This window comes from Cavia porcellus, unplaced genomic scaffold, assembly GCF_034190915.1.
Source record: "Cavia porcellus strain 051 isolate PalLab524CR breed Dunkin Hartley unplaced genomic scaffold, mCavPor4.1 scaffold_22, whole genome shotgun sequence".
NCBI lineage: Eukaryota > Metazoa > Chordata > Mammalia > Rodentia > Caviidae > Cavia > Cavia porcellus.
Window position 1 is genome coordinate 65,147,399 of NW_026947505.1, and position 23,545 is coordinate 65,170,943.

Genomic DNA, 23,545 nt, shown 5'->3' on the forward strand with positions numbered 1-23,545 from the left:
CACAGTTCATAATATTACTGTTTCTAAAATATTAATAGTAACAATGAAATTATTTAGTATTCAATCTATATTGAAATTTCCCCAAATTTTCTAAAAATGTCTTTTATGGCTATCTTTTTCCCTTGAACAAAGATACAATTAAAGTTTATGCATTAAAATTATTATATTTTATTTTTTATTATAATATGTATTAATTCCACACATTCCATACATACATATATTATGTTTTGATCATATCCTTATTCTTTTATATCTGGTTATATTTTTCTGGTTCTCTAATTTATCCCAGGGCTTTAGATATAACCTTTATCCTATTTTTTTTGCTTGTTTGGTCTACATTTTAAACCTTTGCACATGTATTGCTAATAATATATTATTATTATTATTATTATTATTACTATTTTTTTTTTTGGTACCAGGTATTGAACTCATGACCTTGCGTTTGCCAAGCAGGCACTTACGCCACTGAGCTAAACCCCCGGCCCTTATAATATTATTTTTTGATAAAACCTTTACTTTTAATCCCTAGCACTGCAAAAGGTAGGTTTTTTTCTTAGTCAAATTATGTTTCAAGACCTATCCATATTAATACATGTATGTCTAGTTAATTCATTTTAATGCCTGCATAATAATCATTGCATGAAAATATCAGCATTAATTTTTAAATTTCTCTGTCAGAAAATGTTTAGGTTACTTCTCTTTCTGTTAACCCAAATTCTTTTGCATTTTCCTTTAGTATTGCAAAAAGATCTGATGGGGGTAGTTGTCTGTTACTAAATTAGAAAGGTGATTTTGCAGATTAATTAATTTCAGTAAATCTCTCCCTTTGCTTACCTTCTGTGTCTTCTCCTGCCTTGAACTTGGTTCTATTTTTGGAGCTTGTTTCCCTAGCGTCTCCAGTGTTAGATTATAGTATGTTCTTCTTTGAATCCTAGGGACCTACACAGCCATCCTCCTGAACATCAGAATTATCTAGGAAGATGTAAAACAGACAGGCACTCAGGCCTTGTACACAGAGATTCCGACTTCATCTAAGTGTGACCTGGGTCACCATGGTTCAAAACTATGTAGATCAAAAGGGCTCCATAAAGCAGCCATGTGAACAGGCACAGGAATCACATAGGGTCTTACGGCAAGGGTTTGAATAGCTGTGCTTAATTGTAGCTCCTGTCCACTATACTGACTTGATCATGTTGACATTTAGATTTTAAAGAAAACGGCAAAACAGATGACTGCATTTCCCCCGAGCTTTTGTGATAGCCACAGTTGAAATGAAAATCTCCCTTAGAATGTGGCAGAAGGGAGGATTAAATGTAAAGTCCTTTATTTGACACAATATATTTTTATCTATTATTTCTTTCTTCCTGTTATTAGATGATGAAAGAGATACTGTGGTCGATGGTTTCACATTTATCTTTGCTCTCAGGAGCTTTGTGTAAGGAAAAGCATTTATTGAGCTAAACCATGTGGCAGGTACTTTACCCAGTGCGCATCAATTAATCCTCTAAAACACCTTTTGATGAAATTATGCTTATCTTATACAAAAGAGCATAGAAGTTCAAAGAAGTTATGTAATTTGTCCAAATCTATGAAGATAGCAGGTAGAAAACTCCTTAGAAGCCAAGTTTGTCTGGCACCAAGGTTCTTTCTATGCTTCTGTGATACTCATTGAGAAAGAAGTGTTGATAACAGTTTCTCAGTTTTTTTCTTTTTGCTGATAGGAGGCATAATCAAAACATAGGCATTTCATTTCCAAGGAGACAAATGCTGTAAAATACAGTATAGTTGGGCAATTTGGAGACAAGGATACTTCTGTTGCCCGGGAATCTCTGTGGAGGGTTCCCACACCTCTCACCCCCAGTGCTTCCTGCCAGTCTCTGCTTTGCTCCCTCTGTTAATGCCACAGGAGCTGTAGCTCTCTGTAATATTGTAAATTTTAGGTATTTTCCTTTTTTAGTAAGATCTCTGCTTAAGTCCATTTTCAGTGGCCTTGTATGTTGGCTTTTCCAAGGTATTATTTTGTGGGATTCTTGGGACTTAAAATTTTGGGGAACCCAAAGAATTCAGAAGATTGAAGATTATGGTTGCAGGAGTACTGGGGGTCATTTAATGAAGACTTGTATAACTTATTACGTCTGTCTGATAAAGACCAAGAATCCTTTTGTATTGATAAGTGACAATGAGAGACATGTTAGAATTGGTACAGATATAGTTGTACATTAACACTAAATACAAGTCCTTACAGAAAAACAGTATTGCAAAAGAAAATCTTCCTACACTTTGACTAATATGAAAAGGTAAAGCACAATGCAGGTGGGTCTGACAGGCTTCTGTGATCTGGTTTTGAGCCTGCAGTGATGCCAGCTTAGCCAATATGTTTGATTAGATGAGACTTGGAGTAAAATAAGCTCCAATAAATGGAGACAGAGAAGTCCCTAAAACAGTCTCGTTTAAGGTAGCAAAGCAATGCCCAATTAAGCAACCACAATTTTGTATCTCATTGGCAGACTGAGGGGAAATGGAACAGTAAAAGAGGAAAGACTGCTGAGATTTGTTTAGGTGCCTAGAAAACTTGGAATTAGGCAAAGCAAACCACCTGTGAACAGAATGCCCTGCCTGCTCCTTCTGAACCCTTGAACAAGAGGTTGGCAAGGAGTTCAGGCAGAGAGTACACGTGTAGAGCCCAATGAGGGCATTGTTGGATGTTAGAGGATTAAGTTCTGTTGCTGCTCGTGGCAGGAAGCTTCCTGTGTCTCTCCCTGTTAATGCAGATGGTACACAGAGGGGTTCATGTTGACTCTGCATCCTTGCATGGAGGCAAGTACATGTTTTCCATGCATACATCCATTTCTCTGCATGGGATAAGGTGCCTCAAGCAAAGTCAGAAAGATACTGATTATTCAAGCTATGACAGATTCATTGGGCCTGAATAAGAAATTGGATTCCCTAATCCATTTCCATAAAAAATTTTTGTCTTCTGTTAGACCTGATTAAATTTGTTTTTGATACTTAGAATCTGATGAGAGTAAATTGAAATGAAGTGCCCCTACCAACCTTAACCTGATCCCTGTTTTTGGTTTTGGTTTTTAGGGGGAGCTTGCCTAGTCAGACACATTTCCAGGAAAACTCATAATGTTGGATTGCTGAGGATGGCAGCTGTCCTATTTGAATTGTGTCTCCCACCACCTGTGTGCGTTACAGTCCTAAGACCCATGAATGTTAATGTGTTTGGAGATAGGCTCTTGAAAGAGATAATTAAGTTAAAACGTAGTTATTGTATCTTTGTAAGAGAAAATCTGTACATAGGAGAGATACCAGGGATGTATATACACAGAAAATCAACCATGTGAGAACACAGTAGGTAGCTAACCATCTGGGTCTGTTTGCATAGGATCCTAAATTCTTTCAGCATAACCCTGGTACTCTTTGATTAGCTTCTGTGCTCTCTGGTAGGACAAGATATTCTGGGCTTGTGTTTTTCCTGCCCTAGGCCTATATTATCTGGTTGGTCTTTGTTTTTATGGACCTGGAAGTGCTTAATAAACTTCCTCCAAAACACTGAAATATTGGTTGAAAAAAGTGACTTTGGTTACCTGGGCAATTATCAATATAAACAATTTCCCCTTAATTTTATTTCTTTCAGAGTTTTTTTTTTTTTTTGGTGTGTGTGATTTTGTATGCTGCCTATTATAACACAATACATGTGTGATCATTTAGGAATAGTTTCATCATCATAGTTTAGATAATTTGGTCTAAATTTTCAACTATACTGCCAATAGACATTAGGGATATAGTGGTTAAGACACGTGTTTTCCATTCTAGAAGTTAACTTTGTAGTGGGGAAACTAGTATCAGTGACAATAAACATGCAAAACGGGACACAACCGTGTACACTTGCACAAAGTGCTGTCAATTCACAAAAAAAATGAACACACAGTACTGGCTTGGATTGGGCTGGGAGAGAATAACTGATGACAGATGCTTTGTTTCTTAAAGGATAATTATAAGTTTTCTAGATGGAAGATCAGGAGAAGGACATTATAAGTAGGTCTACTCAATGACCATTCTTTTCCTAATTTTTTTTTCCTTCCATGCTAAAAGTTGGGATTGCTGGATGATCTCTCATATCTTCTTGCAGACAAGATTGGTCATGTGATGCAGTTCTGGCTCATGAAGTATGAATTCAAGGGTACTGGTGGAATAGAATGGTGCTTCTGGAAAGATCAATGGAAAGATGGCAAAAGTTGGCTCCTTTCCTTCCCTCCTTTGGAATATGCTCTGTGAATTTATGATCTGGATTGAGGCGGTATCCTTGTAACCCTTACATAAGCCTGAGGATGGCAGAAGGTGAGTAAAGAGTAAATCTCTTGGGGAAAAATAAAATGTGTTTTTTGTTAACCCCTTGTTGGTCAGAGACTCAGTTGCTGGCAAGCAAAGAAGCTTAACTGTTTTGTAGTACGAACCAGTATATTGTTGTTTATTAGATTTTGCAAATAGTGTATTATTATGGGATGCATACAGATGGAGATCACAAGTAAGTTAAATATATAGAATTATATCTATCTATGCATATTTCACATCTTTTTTTTTTTGAAGTGTACTTTTTTCCTACACTATGTGAAGTAATTTCATGTCAAATTTGCAAATATTTCAATCTGCCACTGTAAAACATTTCATTTCCTGAAGCTGAAAACTTCCAACATGTCAAGATATTTCTAGGACAAACAGCTTCTGGAGTTTCTCAAATAGAAAGGGATAGGAATGTTGTCATCCTGTATTGTGTCACTTTGAAGGGTGAAAGACTCTAAGATTTAAAAGTGACTTGAGTAATTCAGTGAGTACCTCCAACACTTTACAACTACCACAAATGGTCTTTTCTATTGCTTTAGCCACAGTGCTACTAAAACACAAATGCATAGTTAGATAGACTTCAATGCTAGTTTGCAGTTTTGCTTTTGGTGCTGAGGATGTGGTTAGGTAGCAGGTGTGAATTAAAAATTTGAAAACTGGGGCTGGGGATTTAGCTCAGTGGCATAAGCGCCTGCCTTGCAAGCAGGCAGTCGTGAGTTCGATCCCCGGTACCGACAAAAACGAAAAAGACAAAAAAAAAAAAAAATTTGAAAACTAACTAACTGGGAGAGGAAAAGGTATATAGCAATGAATAAAAATAACATGTCTTTGTTTAAATGTATTGAACATCTAATATATGCAAAGCATGTTTCTAAGCTCTTTATGGCTGTTAAGCTGTGTAATTCACACAACAATAAACCAATATAAGAGCCAGTTTACAGATGAGGATACTGAGGCATGAAGAGGTTGAATAATATTCTCCACTCACACAGCTTTGTCAGTGGAAGAGCTAGAATTCAAAACAAATACAGTGAGTTCAAGAGGACGTGTTACTTTAAAAATTACTTTTTTATTTTTATATAATACAAATAGAGTAATAAAGACAAAAAAGTGTGCTTCCTGCTTCTATGTAAAAAAACCAAAAATTCATAACAAAATAATTAAGAGAACCACAAGAGTTAATATTCTGCACATTACTATCTTAAGAGTGGCCAAAATGTTACTCAGAGTACAAGTCATAGACAGGAAAAGGAAGTTTTGTCCTTTTATTTGCTTCTTCTTTGTAGAGAGGCTGTGTTCTTTACCTCCACATTCTTGTGCCTCTCACTAGGGGTTTGTAGTTAAGAGAAAAGGACAGAGCAACTTAGCTTTTAAGAAATGGTCTATAGTGTTCTGAAAGGATGTGGGGTAACCTGCTTTTCCTGAATGCCCCAGGCCCTTTTCATTTGTAGGGCATTATTTTATTAATAACTATCTTAATAGTGAGGCTTCTTTCTTGAGTGGTACTGTGGCACAGCTGTGTAAGAAGAGCAATTAGAGTTCAACAAAGAGATGCTAATTGTTTATGGATGCATGAAGAAGAAAAGATTCTACAAATCATTGTTATGGTTACTGAAGGGAAGATGAGCATGGTGGCTTATATTTATGATACTTTTACCTGATACTCCCAAGCTACATGTACTGTCAGTTATAACTGACCGCGAATTCTCTATACAGTTTTGTTTCACTACATTTTTCTGACATAGCTTTGCTGTATACACAAGGTGACTGGCTTTTCACAGCTCAGAGTCAGCAATGAAAATCTGGCTCTCCTTAAGGAAGACAGGAAAATAATATATCAGGCTTTCCTGAAGGGACACACCCTGCCACTTATGTAGAGAGGTGTTGTTTATTTTAAACCTAATGATTAAGATAATATAGATTACATGGAAATATGGTGATAGATAATTTCAAGATGAAGGGATTGATTGTTTGCTTACCTATGCAATATTAATGATTACCTCCAATTTTAGAGCTGTTCCATAAATGATATAGTAAAAAAATGAAAAAAGTGTGTAGTATGTAATTCCTAATGTGGGTAGGTTTTCTAAGATGGATTTTTAGAAAGGATAATAGACTTTTGGATCACTTCTAATATTGACAGCATCTTTGTGTGAATTAAAAAAGGTTCCCCCATGAGCCTACAAATTACACAAATACCCACCTACTGGAAAAAAGGTGCCACTTTCCATTAGCAGATCACACAGGTCTTGCAACAGCAGAGTTGGATTTCAAAGCACATTTACCATCCCTAGCCTAGAATGCATAGTATTATTCCAAGGGCAAATGACAGCCATATGCCATGGCCCTGGCAGTGCTGTAAGCAGGCTGGCACAATTATGACCGTTCAATCCAGTTATGAAGGGGCTTGATTTCATTTATACTAATACAGTTATATGATTTTTACATTATGATAAAGCTAGGGTTATGAAGCATGTCTAAAAAATAGGGCACTCTTTGGTAAATTCATAAAGCACAATGGACCTTGAGACCATAGTGTTAGGTGAATAAGTCAGTCACAGAAGGTTAAATATCACTTAGTTTCTCTTATTTCATAAATTCAATATATAAATAAAATGCAAAATAAAAGGCAGATAATAGGAAGAAAGAAAGCTATTGTAATTCAGGATAAGCAATGTATCTAAAAATGTACCTTGATTTATCGTCTTCTATGTTTTATGTGTTTTTTGGTCTGTTAGTCTGGCTGTTAATCTGCATGTATGATAATTAACTTTATAAGGATTTATAAGATAAACAAATGAATCCGATGGTGGAAAAAATGGGTGTTGGAGGAAAAGGGGGAAATCATAAAAGAACTGAGATGTGTTATATACCAATACTCCACAATGAATGCAATCACTGTGTACTATAAACATATCCTAATAAAAAGAAAAAGCAGGCACATAAGTAACAGTATGTCCTTTCTCAGATGTTTGTCCTAAGAATTGCCACTGACAGGTAAGATCAATGTTTTAAAAAACTAAAAGTAATAATCAAATAGTTCCTGTATTATAAGGCATTGTCTAAGTGTGGAAATTTGAGGGCAGATGGGAATCAACAGATTTTGTATTATTTTTTCCTTAATTATTCCCATAGTTTAGAATGCCTTAGAGGATTATAGACTTTTGCAAAATCTGTTAGCTCTTATCTTTTTAAAAGCTTTTAAATGAGCACTATATAAGATTAGAATCACTTGGGATAGCATAAAACAGGATATTAAAACTAGAATCTTTATAATATAGCAAAAGCTTTCTGCTGGAATCTTCTTGCTTTGTGTGACTTCAGTTGGGCAAAAACTCTCATGTATTTCTAGTGTAAGTCCTTTATTAGAACATAGTTTATATAGGTTTATTCCCAGCCTGTGACTTGTTTTGATTTACTTTCTTATATTTACATTCTAAATAAATGACCTATTAGAAATTGAAGAGCTTGTATATGATATTGGCATCCATTTTAAAATGTTTATTTATTGCAGAGAAAAGCAGGAGGCATTAGAATGTAAAGTTGTTAAAATTAGCTCATGAAGTATGTTCTAAATTTATATAAAATAGTTTTTGAGCAGTTTAAGTGCAAATCTATATTCAAACAATTTTGTCATTATTATATAATGACAAACAATTTTGTCATTAACTGTGCTGGAAACTTATACCAAAGTTAGTTTTCTAATGTAGCCAGTCAAGATTTTCCAGAGCCAAATAATGGCAGTAAACAGTTTCTCAAGGATCATATAAAATAAATTGGAAAATTAGGTCTGAATTGTACCATTACTGAAATCTAATGTAGAAACTTCAGTAATATGCTTTGAGTTTGATTTTGATTCACAATGTTACATAATAAATACTACCTACATCAGGCACATATAAATAGTGTTTTATTATGGGAATATGAAAATATACATGTACAAAAGGATAGAAAAATTAGCCGCTATGGACATTTTCTTGATAGTCTTTTTTAAGTCAGATTTTTGAAATATAATTTTCGTACAGTAAGATTCACCCTTTTGTGGGTTTTGACAAACATACCCTGTCATATAATGTGGTCAGGTTATGGAACAATTCTATCATCCTCAAAAGTTTCTTTATGGTCTTTTGTAGTCAATTCTCTCCACTTCCTCCAGGGTCTGGCAACTGATTTGTGTCACTGTTATTTTGCCTTTCCTAAAATGTCACATAAATCGAATCAAACAGTATGTATCTTTTTGAGTCTGGCTTCTTTCATTTAGCATAACATTTTTGAGAATCATTCATGTATCAGTGGTTTATTCTTTTTGTTGTTGAGAAATATCCTTTTTCTTGGAATATATATATATATATATATATATATATATATATTCCAAGAAATATATATATATATATTCCAGGAATATATATATATTGAATAGTAGATAAATACCTTTTCCAGGTTTAGCAAGTAAATAAATGGCCTGTAGATATTTGTATAATGATACTGTATGTACAAATGTTTTCATTGTATGTATGTAGGATACAAATTACTACTGGGTCATGTGGTAAGCATATGCATAACCTTTTAAGAAATGGTCAAACTATTTTCTAAAGCTGCTTTTATACTTATTAGTGATGTATGAAAATTCCAGTTTCTTTCTGTCTCTGTCAGAACTTGTCATTTTTAGCTATGTTTAAAATTGAATTGTAGCTTTTGTAATAAGTGTAAATTATTATCTCATTGTGGTTTGTGTTTTCCTAGTGAAACTTGATACTTCAGATTTATTTGCCATTTGTATTTATTTATTTATTTCCCCATAGATTTATTTGATATCTGTATTTCTTCTTGGATGACAAGTCTATTCCCTCCCCCATCCATTTATTGGATTCTTTGGTATTTATTATTAAATACTAAGATTTTTTGTATGTTCAGAGAACAAGTACTTTTAACAGATAGGTATTTTGCAAGTATTTTTCCCATTCAATGGTTCATTTTTGTCTTGTCTTTTAAAGTGTACTTCATAGAGTAGTTTTTAATTTTGACAAAATCCAACTATCAATATTTAAATTAGATTGTGTATTTAGTATCTTATCTAAGAAATTTTTGCCCAATCTAAGTTACAAAAGATATTCGTGTATGCTTTATTCTAGAGGTTTTATTTTCTTTTGGAAATGGCAAAAGCTTGTCTTTTAATGCAGGGGCCTGGTCTCCAAGAGACAAGCAGTTTTGAAAGTTTCGTGACTTTGTTAGATAGCGGGTTGCTATTATATTATCCTAAGCAGGCTTGGAGAATATGAATCACTTGTTACAAAGAACACACAATTAAAGTAGGCCCTTTGAAACTGTGTTTTGAATGCAGCTTTCTTATGGTTGTGAGTCCTAGAGTCTTCTGCTCTCTCATCATAGAGTCTGTCACCCTTTTCAAAGAAGATTCTGACATTTGTGTTTTTAGTCATTTACTGAGGGTTTGCTTTAAGTTACTTAATTTATGGTAATCAGGAAGCAAAGTAGGGAGCAAAACTGTGATTGAGACAAGTGTTCAGCATAGGAAAAAGGCATACATAGATAAAATTAATAAATAGTGTGCAGGCCATACACAAAAAGCAGATGTCTTACTTTTTTGTTGTTGTTGTTGTTGTTCCTGGGATTGAACTCATGACCTCCTGCTTGCAAGGCAGGTGCTTATGCCACTGAGCTAAATCTCTAGCCCCAGATGTCAGATTCTAACTTAAAGCCTGCTTCCAGTTGCAGCTGTGCAATTGAAATACATCGACTCACTTTCCTTTTTTAAAGTCAACTAGAGGCAGTTAAATTATCACTTGTCACTCACTGATAGAGGTTTTTTTTTTTTTTTTTTTTTTTTGGTGTACCAGGGATTGAACTCATGAGCTCACGCTTGCCAGGCACTTATGCCATGCCGCTGAGCTAAACCTCTAGCACTGATAGAGTTTTGATACAAATCTGCAAGCAGTTGATTTCTTACGATCTCCATGCAGTCAATATTAATTTGTATTTGCAGCTACACCCCAGCACTAGTATCATTGCTTTAGATCTACTCAATCACCAGGCATTAGATTCTCACAAGGTACACAACCTAAGTGGCTTTCACAGTAAGATTCATGTTCCTATGAAAATCTAGTGTGGCAGAAGCCAGGGTTCAGGCAATCATTTGAGTGATGTGCCATGGCTGTAAATAACAAATGAAGTTTTGCTTGCTGGCCCTGGCACTCAGTCATCTCTTCCTGTGTGGCTTGGTTCCTAACAGACTGTGGTCCAGTACCCAAGAGTTTGGGACCCATGTCCTAAACCTTGAGTATAAAATGGTGGTTGCCTGATGCAGGGGAGAGTAGGAAATGTGAGGGATGAAGAGCAGCCGATCAATGAATACTAAATTATAGTTAGAAAGGAGTAACTATTTTAAGTGCACCATTGCACAGTGTGGTGAATGTGATAATGATAATGTACTGTGTGTTCTAAAAAGCTAGATTTTGGATGTTTTCTACATAAATAATAAATGTTTGAGGTGACAGATATGTTTTGCTTTAAATACAGTAGACCCTGATTTTCAAACATTTGAGTTGTGAACTTTCATAGATGTGAATGGACCTTATGTTATAAGCATTCATAGGTGTGAACAAATGATGCCAGTAGCTCAAGTGTCTGCTGGACATTGTCACAGTTGTGTTTATTGTAAAGCATGATAGTGTACTCAACCACAGTGCACAGTATACAGTGCCCCCAGCCACAGCTCATGATATCTGGTCGCAAAAGGAAAAGCAATGGTGGTGTGGAGGAGCCTGCTAAGAAGTGCAAAGCAAAATACATTATATGTTATTGTAAGGTTGTGTAAGACTTACTCTGTTGACTTTCTAAAGTATCTGACTTATATTCTCCGGAATGCAACTTTCCTAAGTTGGGGATTTATTGTATTACATATTATATACATGTAATGAAACATAATGTAGTACTCCACAAATGTCTAATTTTTACGTTTTTCTGTATTAGTTAAGAAAATAAAATCTAGCTTTGCATATTAGTTCTGTATGTTATGCTCTTGCTGAGGTTATGTTAATTCTAGTACTATTTTTGTAGATTTGTGATGGCTAAATTTGACTGTATCAACTTGATTGATCTTGGAGCTGCCTGAGGAGTTGGTAGAGCACACTCCTGGGTGTGTCTGGATGGGTCTGGAGGTGTGAGCCTGGGTACTGTATCTGTTCCCTTGGCTTTTCACTCTAGCACTGCTCCCCTGCTCTGCTTCCTGGTTACCATAAATTAAGCAGCATTAAGCACTATGCTTTCACTGTGTTGTTCTTGCCAGTATATACTGAATCTCCTGAGACTATGCGCTAAAATAAGCTACTCTTGCTCAAAGTTGTGATCTGTAGATATTATATCCCAGCAACGGAAAAACTAATGCAGGATTATTTGGGATTTTTAAAATGTAGATAATCATGATGTGTTTATGTCTTTTCCAATGAACATTCCTTTTTTGTGCCTTACTGGGCTGAGAGCAATTACTATGATGTGATATTGAATTTTGTCAATTTTTTCTTTATTGATTTTTAGTTTTCAGTTTGTTGACATGGTGAATTATATTGATTTACTTTCCTAAACTGAGCCAACTTTGAAGATTCAAGATAAACTCATTTATTCATAATCCTTGCATGTATGATTGGATTCTGTTTTCTAATTTGAAAAATATTAAGCAATATAATTTGTTCTGAAATTTATTTGGTATGAATATAGTAGCCAAAATTTCTTTGGTTGTGTTTGGTTGGTGTATTATTTTACAACTCTTTACTTTTAACCAACCCACTTATATGTTATGTTTAAGGTAGGTTTCTAATAGAATATCTTGTTTTTAAAAATCCAATCTGATGTATTTGTCTTAATTGGATTTAAAATTCCTATGATTTAATTGTTGATAAGTTGAATTTAAACTACCTTCTTGTTTTCTGTTGTGTGGTTTTTAATACTTTATTCATTTTTTCTTTGTCTTTTATCATTCTGCTTTATCTCTATCATGACTTTATTAGTCTTTTTAAGTAGTGATGGTTTACAGCACAAAATGCTTTCAAATAATATAGCATAATACATAAACATTTTAAAATGAAATATTTCATTTTCCTCTCTATCTTTATGCTATTGATGTCATATAGTTTAATTCCACAAAATGGTATAAAGTCCACTATACACTTTTACTATTTTCCCTTTAGACAATTAGTTTTTATACTAATTAAAATAATACTTACTTTTATTTATATCATTTCCAGTACTCGTAATTTACTTAAATAGGTAAACGTTTCTAAATACACACACACACACACACACACACACACACACACACACACACACACATTCATTTTTTTTTTTTAACTAAAACTTATCCTTTTAGGTGAGCTGGCAAAGACTTTCATAGATTTTTTTACTTGAAAAATTTTTATTGTTCTTCAGTTTCATTTTTTTATTTTAAAGAGAAAAAATAATAAAATAGAGTTTCAAAGCAGATTAGTAGGAGAGTTAAAATAATATATAATGTATTGTCTTTGTAGGAGTTATTCAGAGTACAAATTTAAGGATATCTTGTGTAAAGAATATTAGTACAAACTTCTTTTCAATAAACTAAGTGAACTAACTGTATAAGTATCTTAACTATTTTGCATACACTTATGTATATTTTCTTTTTCCCTTTCTTCCTTTCCATTTTCTCCCAACACAGATTTTTTTCTTTTAAACAGTTTGTTCCCAGTTCACAATATTTATTGTACATTTTGGATCTTATTTACTCATTCAGTTTCTTACACTAGTGAGATGATGCTATATTTACAATATGAGTCTGATTTATTTTACTGATGAGTATGGTTATGAGTTGCATCCATTTACCTATAAAAGTCTCCTGTTTATCCCTCTTTATGGCTGATTACTCCATTATACAGAAAAACCACGTCTTTTTATCCATTTCTCAGTTGATAAGCATTTAGGTTGCTTCCAAGATTTAGCTACTACAAATTACTATTAACATGCAAGTATATATTGTTGTGGTATGATGTTTTGAATTTTTCTGGGAAGAAACCTAGAAGGAAAACAAGTGGATTGAATGAGACCTCTAATCCTAGTTTTCTGAGGAATCTCCCCTATGACTTCCACACTGGTTGCACCAGTCTACGCTCCCACCAACACTGGACAAGGATTTCGTTTTCACTACAGGCCCTCTAGCATTTTGTTATTGGTTGCTTTTTTGATGACAGCTACCCTTTATGGAGATGGAATTTCAGTGTTGTTTTAATTTGCATCTCTCAAATGATCAATGATATTGAAGTTTTTTTCATATAATTTTTTTGTCATTTGTATTTTTTCATCTGAGAAGTATGTATTCATCTCAGATGCCTGTTTTTTGATCAGGTCTTTAAATTAGGGAGGTCTGATTTTTTTTTCAATTCTTTATATGTTCTAGATACAAGGCCTTTGTTGGAGGGACAACTAGCTATAACTTTTTTCTCACTCTGTGTGTTGTGTTCTCACTCTGCTGGTGATTTATTTTGTTATGGAAGAATTTTTAAGAAGATGAGATTCCATTTGTTGATTCATTATAGCATTTTCCTTGCAGTCTGAGTTTTGTTCATAAGTCTCTGCCTATACCTATGTCTTCAAGATTTCTACTTATTTTCTCTTCCCAGTAAGTTTAATGTTTATATTTTAATGAGATATTTGATTCATTTTGACTTTAGTTTAATGAATGGTAATAGACATGGGTCTAGTTTTAGTCTTCAGCATGTGAAAAGCCAGTTTTTTTCAGCACCATTTATTAAAGAGACTTTCTTGTAGTAAGCATGTTTGGCTCCTTTGTCAAAGATAAGATATTTGGGATTGTGTCTGCATCTTCTATTTTGTTCCACTGATTCTCAGGCCTGTTTTTTTTTTCCCAATACCATGATGATTTTATCACATTAGCTTTGCAATATAATTTCAGGTCTGAGATGTGATAACCCCTGACTTGCCTTTGTTGCCCAGAATTGCTTTTGCTAATCTTGTTTTTTTCTAGTTTAAAATGAATTTTAGGAATGTTTTCTCTACATCTGTGAGGTATACAAGTGGTGTTATGATAAGGATTGTATTAAATCTGTATAGTACTTTTGGGAGTATGGCCATTTTTACTATGCTTATTTTTCCTATCCACGATCCCAAGAGATATCTTTTCATTTTCTGATATCTTTTTCAGTCTCCTTTTTCAGGGTACTGTAATTTTCACTGTACAGATATTTTACATCCTTTGTAAGATTGATTCCTACATGTTTCATTTTTTTGGATGCTTGTTGTGAAATGTGTAGTTACTATTGTTTTCTTAGTCTCTATTGCATTAGTTTGCTCTTATCTTTATAATTTTCTCCCTTGTATGAACTTTGGGTTTGATTTGTTCTTTTTCTAAAAGTTGGAGATTAAACACTAAGTTGTTTATTTGAACTTTCTGTTTTCCTGATATGTGAGTTCATTGTTATAAGTTTCCCTTGTAGGACTGCTTTCATTCTGTGCCATAAGTTATGATATGTTGTATTTGCATCATCATTGAATTGTATGTACTTATTAATTTTGTCTTTGCCTCTGTGATCTATTGGTTGTTCAGAAGGGTGTTATTTGATTTCCATGTGTTAATGTAGTTTTTAGGATTTCCTTTGTCACTGATTTCCAGTTGCATTGCATTCTGGTCAGATAGTATGCATGGGGTGATTTCAATTCCTCTACATTTACTTAAATATGTTTTGTCAGCTATGGTCTATTTTGAAGGATGTCCCATGTTCTGCTGTGAAGACTGGAGATCCTGATGTTTTGGAACACCCTATAGATATCTACCAAGTCCCTTTGTTCACAGGCTTGGTTTAGTTCTAGAATTTTTTTTTGATTTTTTGTCTAGTTGGCATATCTATTTATGAGAGTGAAGTGTTAAGGTCCCCCACTACAGTATGTTAGTGCTTATTTAGTTTTTCATGTCTGTTAATATTTGCTTTATGTAGTTGAGTTAATCTGTATTTGGCATATACATATTTATGATTATTATCTCTTCCTGGGGTTTTCCCTTTACAATTATGTAGTGACCTTTTTTGTCTCTTTTGATCAGTTTTGGCTTACCGTTTGCATGGTCTGTAAATAGAATAGCTGCTCCTGTTTTTTTCTGGGTTCCTATGGCATGGGGAATTGTTTTTTATCTTTTGACTTTCAGTGTATGAATTTCATTTTGGATTAAATGTGTTTCTTGAATGCACCATATTTTTGGGTCTTGTTTCTTGTTCCATTTTGCTGGTCTGTTTCTTTTGCCTGGGTGAGTTGAGACCATTTATGTTGGTGGTTATAAGTGATATGTATCAGCTTTTCTTTTTCATGTTCTTTGTTACCTGCCTTTCTCCTCTATATAATTGCTTGCCCTGCCTAGTGGCTTCTTTGTTCTCATGTGTTTGTGATCTTCATTATCTCTTTTAATATATCTTTCATAGAATTCTGTAGAGCTGATTTTGTGGTCATAAATTTCTTCAGTTGTTCTTTATTGTGGATTTATCTTATGTATTCATCAATTTTGAAAGATAGTTTTATGGGATACATGAGTCTGAAGATCATTTTCCTTTAGGGCTTAAAGTACCTCACTATAAGTTCTCCTTGATTTCAGGGTTTGTGTTGAAAAGTTTACTGTGATTCTGATGCACTTTCCTCTACAGTTCATATGTTTTTTTTATAGGCTGACCAAATATCTCTTATTTTTTATTATTTTGAAGGTAGTAAAATACAACAGACCAGGACAGAACAAAGCCAATTGAGACAGTGTAGTGACATTGGTACAGAACTTCACAGCAGGTTACTGGGATAACAGCAATAGGTATCACAGAATATCTCATTATCATCATATTAGTTCTCTCAATCATGTATAGCAAAATAAAATGAAGTACAGAACACTACAGAATATTGAATAGAACAATACCATTAATCAGACTAAAGCAAAACAGTAGTAAAATATTTGCTTTCAAAAAAATGGTAGAAGGATATCTCCCCTATTTGCTATATTGCATATGGCCAACCCCCCAAGAGATGCTCAGATCTCTGGTCCCCCTTTACTAAAGGGGGGCAGGGGAAGTGGGATGTTTGACCGGTAGACTTACTATTGCTTAACAGGGAGGCAGGCTGGTTGCTTGGTTTCCCAGTGTCCTAAGTTCCAACATGGTGTGACTCTCAGGAGACACTGGTGGTTCTCCCCTTGGAGGAGTCGTAGCCTGTCACAGCACAGCCGCTTATCAGGGAGGCGAACTGCTGGCTTGGTTTCTCAGTGTCCTAAGTTCCAACATGGCGTGGATTTCAGGAGATGCTGGTAGTTCTCCTCTTGGGGCTGCTGCTGCCAGTCACACCACAGCCACTGGTAAGCTTGATATGTTTCTTTTTTCTAGCAGTTTTTAATATTTTGTTCTTGTGCTAAATCCTGATTATTATATACCTTGGTATAGGTTTGTTTCAGTCATAGCTATTTGGAGTTCTATATGCTTCATGTATTTGTATGCCAAATTCTTTATCTATGTTTGAGACATTTTATGCCATTTCTGTGATGAGGTTTTTAATGACTTTTGTACTGTCGTCAGCTTCTCATTGATTCTAGTCAATATTATCTTGTTCTTCTCTGCTTCATCCTGTAGCTGTCAGATTACTTTTAAGTGGCCCCTCCTATTTGTACTGTATCTTTCTTTTCCTGGTCCCTAATCACATACTTATCTTCTAGATATTCTATCCTCAGCTTCCTTCAATCTGTTGCATATACTTTTTTTTTATTTAAGAGGAAAAAGAGAAAAACACAAAACAAAACAAAGTGGTGTAAGGGTACACGTAATACAGAACTACAAAAAAAAAAACACAACAGTAAGGAATCACCTGTTAATAGATTACATATTATCATCTTGAAAATAGTTGCTCAAATAACAGTATCAAAGAATACAAGGTGGACATTCAAACAGGGAGACTGCAAACAGCTGTGTTCAATGATCCAAAAACATTGATATAGTCAGCTATTTAACACCCCAAACACACTTGCTGTTATATCCGTTAGAGCTCTTTTTCTTTTTTTTTCCCTCTCTTTTTTACAATAAAATTTACACATTTTGGATTTTATTACTCCTTAGTTCTTATTACTTTTTTGGGGGGAGAGAATACAGTCAAATATGGCAAAACAGAGCTGTCAGTCAAAACCAAGGATAGACATAGCACATGGTGTAGAACAGAGTACAAGGTTATCAACAATGGTTATCAACGTTGTCTCTTGTTTCCTTAAAAAGAATTGTCTATCTCATTAGATATTATAAAGTTGGACAAAACAGTAGAGAACAAGACCAATAAAACTTAAACATTGTAAACATTACAGGACTTCCAAAGAAGACAATAGTCAAACCAGAATGGGCATCTTAGTGAATCTTATTGCCTTCAAAGTAGTTGCCTAGATCCTCAAACTTGATACTATCATACAGAATGGAACAGAGTCTAATCAGTCAAAACAAGATTGTGGGAGTATTACAGGACTTCAAAACAAGTTAATAGAAAATCAAAAAGAGTTACTATTTATATATCTTAATTTTTTAAATTTTTTCTTTAATTAAGACAAATATAAGAAATGACTAAATAATTTTTTTAAAAGAATAAGGGGGAGATTGAGATAAAACAGGACATAACAATATAACAATAGAGGTCAAAGCATGACTGCTTCAGCAACCTAGTACTTCACCACCATATAACCCGACTTAATAGTAGTTACCATAGTGTCTGTCTTTTTCCTTGAAATATTTGGATAAAACTTCATATACTCTAGCTTCAAATATTTCCATATCAAGAAGCCCAGAATAAAGCCTTTCTAATTAATGAGTGAAAACTTTATAAGGCTTCAAGGCCACCTAATGGGGAATCATGATTACCACATATTTTTATATATTTGAATCATTACTTACATTAGGGAAACTATTCGGTATTCACACATGCGAGATTGATTTATTTCACTTATGAGTATGGTCTCAAGCTGCGCCCATTTATTGATAAATATCTCAATGTGATCCTTCTTTATAGCTGAATAATACTCCATTGTATAGAAATACCACAACTTTTTTATCCATTCCTCAGTTGATGGACACTTGGGTTGTTTCCAAGATCTGGCGATTACAAATTGTGCTGCTATAAACATAGGTGCACATATATCACTGTGGTATGATGCTTTCAGTTCTTCTGGGAATATGCCTAGAAGTGGAATAGCTGGAATAAATGGGATTTCCAATCCCAACTTTTTGAGAAATCTCCAGACAGATCTCCACAAAGGCTGTACCAGTCTACACTCCCACCAACAGTGCAGGAGAGTTCCTTTTTCCCCACAGCCTCTCCAGCATTTGTTGTCGGTTTTCTTGATCCTGGCCATTCTTTCAGGAGTGAGATGGTATCTCAGTGTGGTTTTAATTTGCATTTCTCTAATGACCAATGATGATGAGCATTTTTTCATGTATTTATTTGCCATTTGCATTTCTTCATCTGAGAATTGCGTATTCATCTCAGATGCCCATTTTTGGATTGGATCTTTGAATTTTGGAGGTCTGAGTTTCTTTAATTCTTTATATGTTTTAGACAAGAGGCCCTTGTCTGAGAGAGAGTTCACTAAAATCTTTTCCCAGTTTGTGGGTTTTCCTTTCACTATGCTGGAGGTTTCTTTTGACATGCAGAAACTTTTTAATAAGAAGTGGTCCCAGTTATTGATTCTGGGGAGTATTTCTTGTGCGGTTTGAGTCCTGTTCATGAATTCGTTACCTACTATGTTTTTAACTATTTTGTCTTCCAATAGATTTAGTGTTTCTGTTTTAATATTCAGATCTTTGACCCATTTAGATTTTAATTTAGTACATGGTGATAGACGTGGGTCTAGCTTTAGTTTTCGGCAAATGGAGAGCCAGTTTTTCCAGCACCATTTATTAAAGAGACTGTCGTTCTTCCAGTGAACCTGCTTGGCTCCTTTATCAAAGATAAGGTGGTTGAGTGCGTTTGTAGTTGTGGTTGTATCTTCTAATCTATTCCATTGATCTTCGGTTCTGTTTTGATTCCAATACCATGTTGATTTTACTACTGTTGCTTTGTAGTATAACTTCAAGTCAGGGATTGTGATGCCTCCTGCTTTGTCTTTGCTGCTTAGAATTGCCTTTGCGATTCTAGGTCTCTTCTGGTTCCAGATGAAATTTAGGAGTGATTTCTCTAGATCTATAAGGTATGTTGATGGTATTTCTATTGGGATTGCATTGAATCTGTATAACAGTTTTGGGAGAATGGCCATTTTCACAATGTTTGTTCTTCCTATCCATGAGCAAGGGATGTCTTTCCATTTTCTGAGATCATCTTCAATTTCCTTTTTCAGTGTATTATAATTTTCACTGTATAAGTCTTTCACTTCTTTCGTAAGAGTAATTCCTAAATATTTCATTTTTTTGCTTGCTAATGTGAAGAGTATAGTTTCTCTTATTTCCCTCTCTGTGATTTTGTTGTTCGTGTATAGGAATGCTATTGATTTCTGAGTATTGATTTTGTATCCAGCCACATTACTGAATTTATTTATTGTATCTAAGAATCTTTCAATGGAGTTTAGGGGGTCTTCTATGTAGAGTATCATGTCATCTGCAAACAATGATAATTTAACTTCTTCTTTTCCTATCTTTACCCGTTTTATTTCTCTTTCTGCCTAATTGCTCTGGTTAGTACTTCCAGTACTATATTAAATAGGAGTGGTGATAAAGGACATCCTTGTCTTGTACCCGATTTTAAAGTAAAGGCTTTCAATTTTTGGCCATTTAGTATGATGCTGGCTGTTGGTTTGTCATAAATGGCCTTTATTATATTGAGGTAAAGACCATTTATTCCAATTTTCTGTAAAGTTCTTATCATGAATAAGTGTTGGACCTTATCGAAGGCTTTTTCTGCATCTATAGAGATGATCATGTGATTCTTATTTTTGGCTTTATTGATATGGTGGATTACATTTATTGATTTGCGTATGTTGAACCATCCTTGCATTCCTGGGATGAATCCCACTTGGTCATGGTGTATAATTTTCTTGATGATTTGCTGGATCCTATTTGCCAATATTTTATTGAGGATTTTTGCATCTGTGTTCATTAGGGAGATCGGTCTATAGTTCTCTTTTATAGTTGGGTCTTTCTCAGGTTTTGGTACTAGAGTAATATTTGCTTCCAGGAATGACTTAGGAAGGATTGCTTCCCTTTCAATTTCATTGAATAGTTTGAGGAGTGTCGGCATTAGGTCTTCTTTATATTTCTTGTAGAATTCTGCAGTGAATCCATCTGGGCCTGGGCTCTTCTTGGTGGGCAAGGACCCAATTACATTCTCAATTTCATTAGCAGAGATTGGGTTATTCAACAGTTTTATATCCTCTTGATCTAGCTTTGGTACTTCATATGCTTCTAAGAATCTGTCTATTTCTTCTGTGTTATCAAACTTTTGAGAGTAGAGGTTTTCGAAATAGGTGTTGATGATCCTCTGTATTTCTATTGGGTCTGTAGTGATTTCTCCTTTTTCATTTCTTATTGCATGAATTTGAGCTTTTTCTTTCCTTTTTTTAATAAGGTTGGCTAGGGGCTTATCGATTTTATTTATTCTTTCAAAGAACCAACTCTTTGATTCGTTGATTCTTTGGATTGTTTTCTTAGTCTCTATTGCATTGATTTCTGCTCTGATTTTTATAATTTCCTCTCTTCTTTTGGCTTTGGGCTTGACTTGCTCTTCTTTTTCTAGCTGTTTGAGGTGTAGCATCAAGTTATTTATTTGTTTTCGTTCTGTTTTCCTGATGTGGGAACTCAGTGCAATAAATTTTCCTCTCAGAACGGCTTTCATTGCATCCCACAGATTCCGGTAAGTTGTATCTGCATTTTCATTTTCTTTTAGGTATTGTTTAATTTCTTCTTTAATTTCTTCTGTGACCCACTGATTACTCAAGAGTGTGTTATTTAGTTTCCATGTGTTTGCGGAATTTTTGCAGTATCCTTTGTCATTAATTTCTAATTTCAGAGCGCTATGATCCGATAATATGCAAGGGATGATTTCAACTCTTTTGCATTTGCTTAAATATGTTCTGTGAGCTAATATATGGTCTATTTTAGAAAATGATCCATGTACTGCTGAGAAGAATGTGTATTCTGATGTTGTTGGGTGGAACATTCTGTATATGTCTATCAAACCCATTTGTTCACAGGTGTGATTCAGTTCTGTTATTTCTTTGCTCATTTTCTGTCTGGTTGATCTGTCCCTTGGTGTCAGTGGTGTATTAAGGTCTCCTGTTACAATTGTGTTACTGATAATTTGAGTTTTCATTTCTGTTAATAATTGTTTTATATAACTGGGTGCTCTGGAGTTTGGTGCGTATATATTTAAGATAGTTATCTCTTCCTCTTGGAGTTTTCCCGTTATGAGTATGTAGTGACCTTCTTTGTCCTTAATGGTCATTGTTGGTTTAAAGTTCACGTTGTCTGCAAACAGAATGGCTACTCCTGCCTTTTTTTGGATTCCTGCTGCATGAAAAATTGTTTTCCATCCTTTGACTTTCAGTCTGTGAGTATCCTTCTGGGTTAGATGGGTTTCCTGTAAACAGCATATGGTTGGATTTTGTTTCTTGATCCATTCTGCTAGTCTGTTTCTTTTGATTGGTGCATTGAGACCATTTACATTAATGGTTATTACTGTTAAATGCTGGTTAATTGTAGGAATGTTATCTCTCTGCTGTTGCATCTTTATCTTTCTGTTCTGTTTAATTATCTGCTTTGCTTAGTGGTTTTTTCCTTTGTGTATCTAAACTGTCTTTCAATATTTTTTGGAGGATTGGTTTGGTGTTCATGAAGTTCTTCAGCTGTTCTTTGTCATGGAAGTATCGTATTGCACCATCTATTTTGAATGATAGTTTTGCAGGATATATCAGTCTTGGTTGGAAATCATTTTGTTTTAGGATCTGGAATATTTCACTCCATGCTCTTCTTGAATTTATCATTTGTGCTGAGAAGTCTGCTGTGATTCTGATAGGTTTTCCTTTATAAGTGATTTGTCTTTTCTCTCTGACAGCTTTTAATAATCTATTCTTGTGTTGGATTTCTGGGATGGTGATTATTATATGTCTGGGTGTAGTTTTATTTTGGTTATGACTGTTTGGAGTTCTATATGCTTCACTGATCCTGATGTCAGTTTCTGATCTCATGCTTGGGAAAGTTTGAGCTATTACTTCTCTAAATATCCTCCTGACATCCTTCATGTTGTCTCCCTCTCTTTCATTAATCCCTATCATTCTTATGTTATTCTTCTTTGCATCGTCTTGCAGTTGTTGAATTGTTGTTTCCTGATTCCTTGTTATTTTCAAAAGATCTTTCCTTTCGTGTTCACTAGCTGCAATCCTGTCTTCAAGGTCTGAAATTCTATCTTCACTTTCATTAAGGCGGTTTTTACAACTTTCAGTGGAGTTTTTTATTTCCTGTATATCTCTGTGCATCTGCATTATGTATTCTGTTTGTTTCTTATATTGCTCGTCTAGGGATTCTATCTTTTTGTTTAGTTCCTCCAATTTTTTATCTGTGTTTTCTTTAGATATATTTAGAATCTCTTTCATTTCTTTTATCATTTCTTCTTTTATCTGGGAGATTATTTCGAGTTTGAATTTCTTTAAAGCTTCCTGGAATTGCTTGTCAATTTCAGTAGCTATTGTGTCCGATATATGAGGTGGATGGGATATATTTTCTTCTATATACATCGCTCTTAGGGTTTCTTGAGATGGGCTGGAGGTTTGAGGTTGTAATTTGGTTTTTCGTTTTGTCATTTTCCTATATTTCTGTGTTTCAAGTGTTATTTGAAAGCTTCCTCAGGATCTGTTGAAAATCCCCTTCTATGTTTGGAGCTACTGGGACTCTGGCACCACGCTACCCCAAGCCATTGGGCCTACAGAACCAGTGGCCTTCCTCTGCCTGCTCAGAGCTCCACAGTTCCAGACAAGCTGGGCCTCAGGGACACTGTGCGCCTACCTGCCCCGTGGAAGCTCTACAGTTCTTCAATCGCAGCTGGGTTAGGGTACTCACCACAGGCCGCGGTGCCTCAGGAACCTGTGGTCCCTCCCTGGTTACAGAGATATCCACAGTCCTCTAGTCACACAGAGAGCCCGATGAGCGCACCCCAG

The 23,545-nt window shown here is 34.8% G+C and overlaps 1 long non-coding RNA gene across 2 annotated transcripts in view; it reads left to right on the top strand.

The window, feature by feature from the left end:
- The window catches only part of LOC111756051 (uncharacterized), a 183,720-nt gene that overhangs the window by 67,340 nt on the left and 92,835 nt on the right, over positions 1-23,545 (top strand). For both annotated transcript variants that reach the window (XR_010042045.1, XR_002790551.2), the window contains one exon: positions 4,139-4,347. This is a non-coding gene — a long non-coding RNA (uncharacterized LOC111756051). The remainder of the gene's footprint in view (positions 1-4,138; positions 4,348-23,545) is intronic.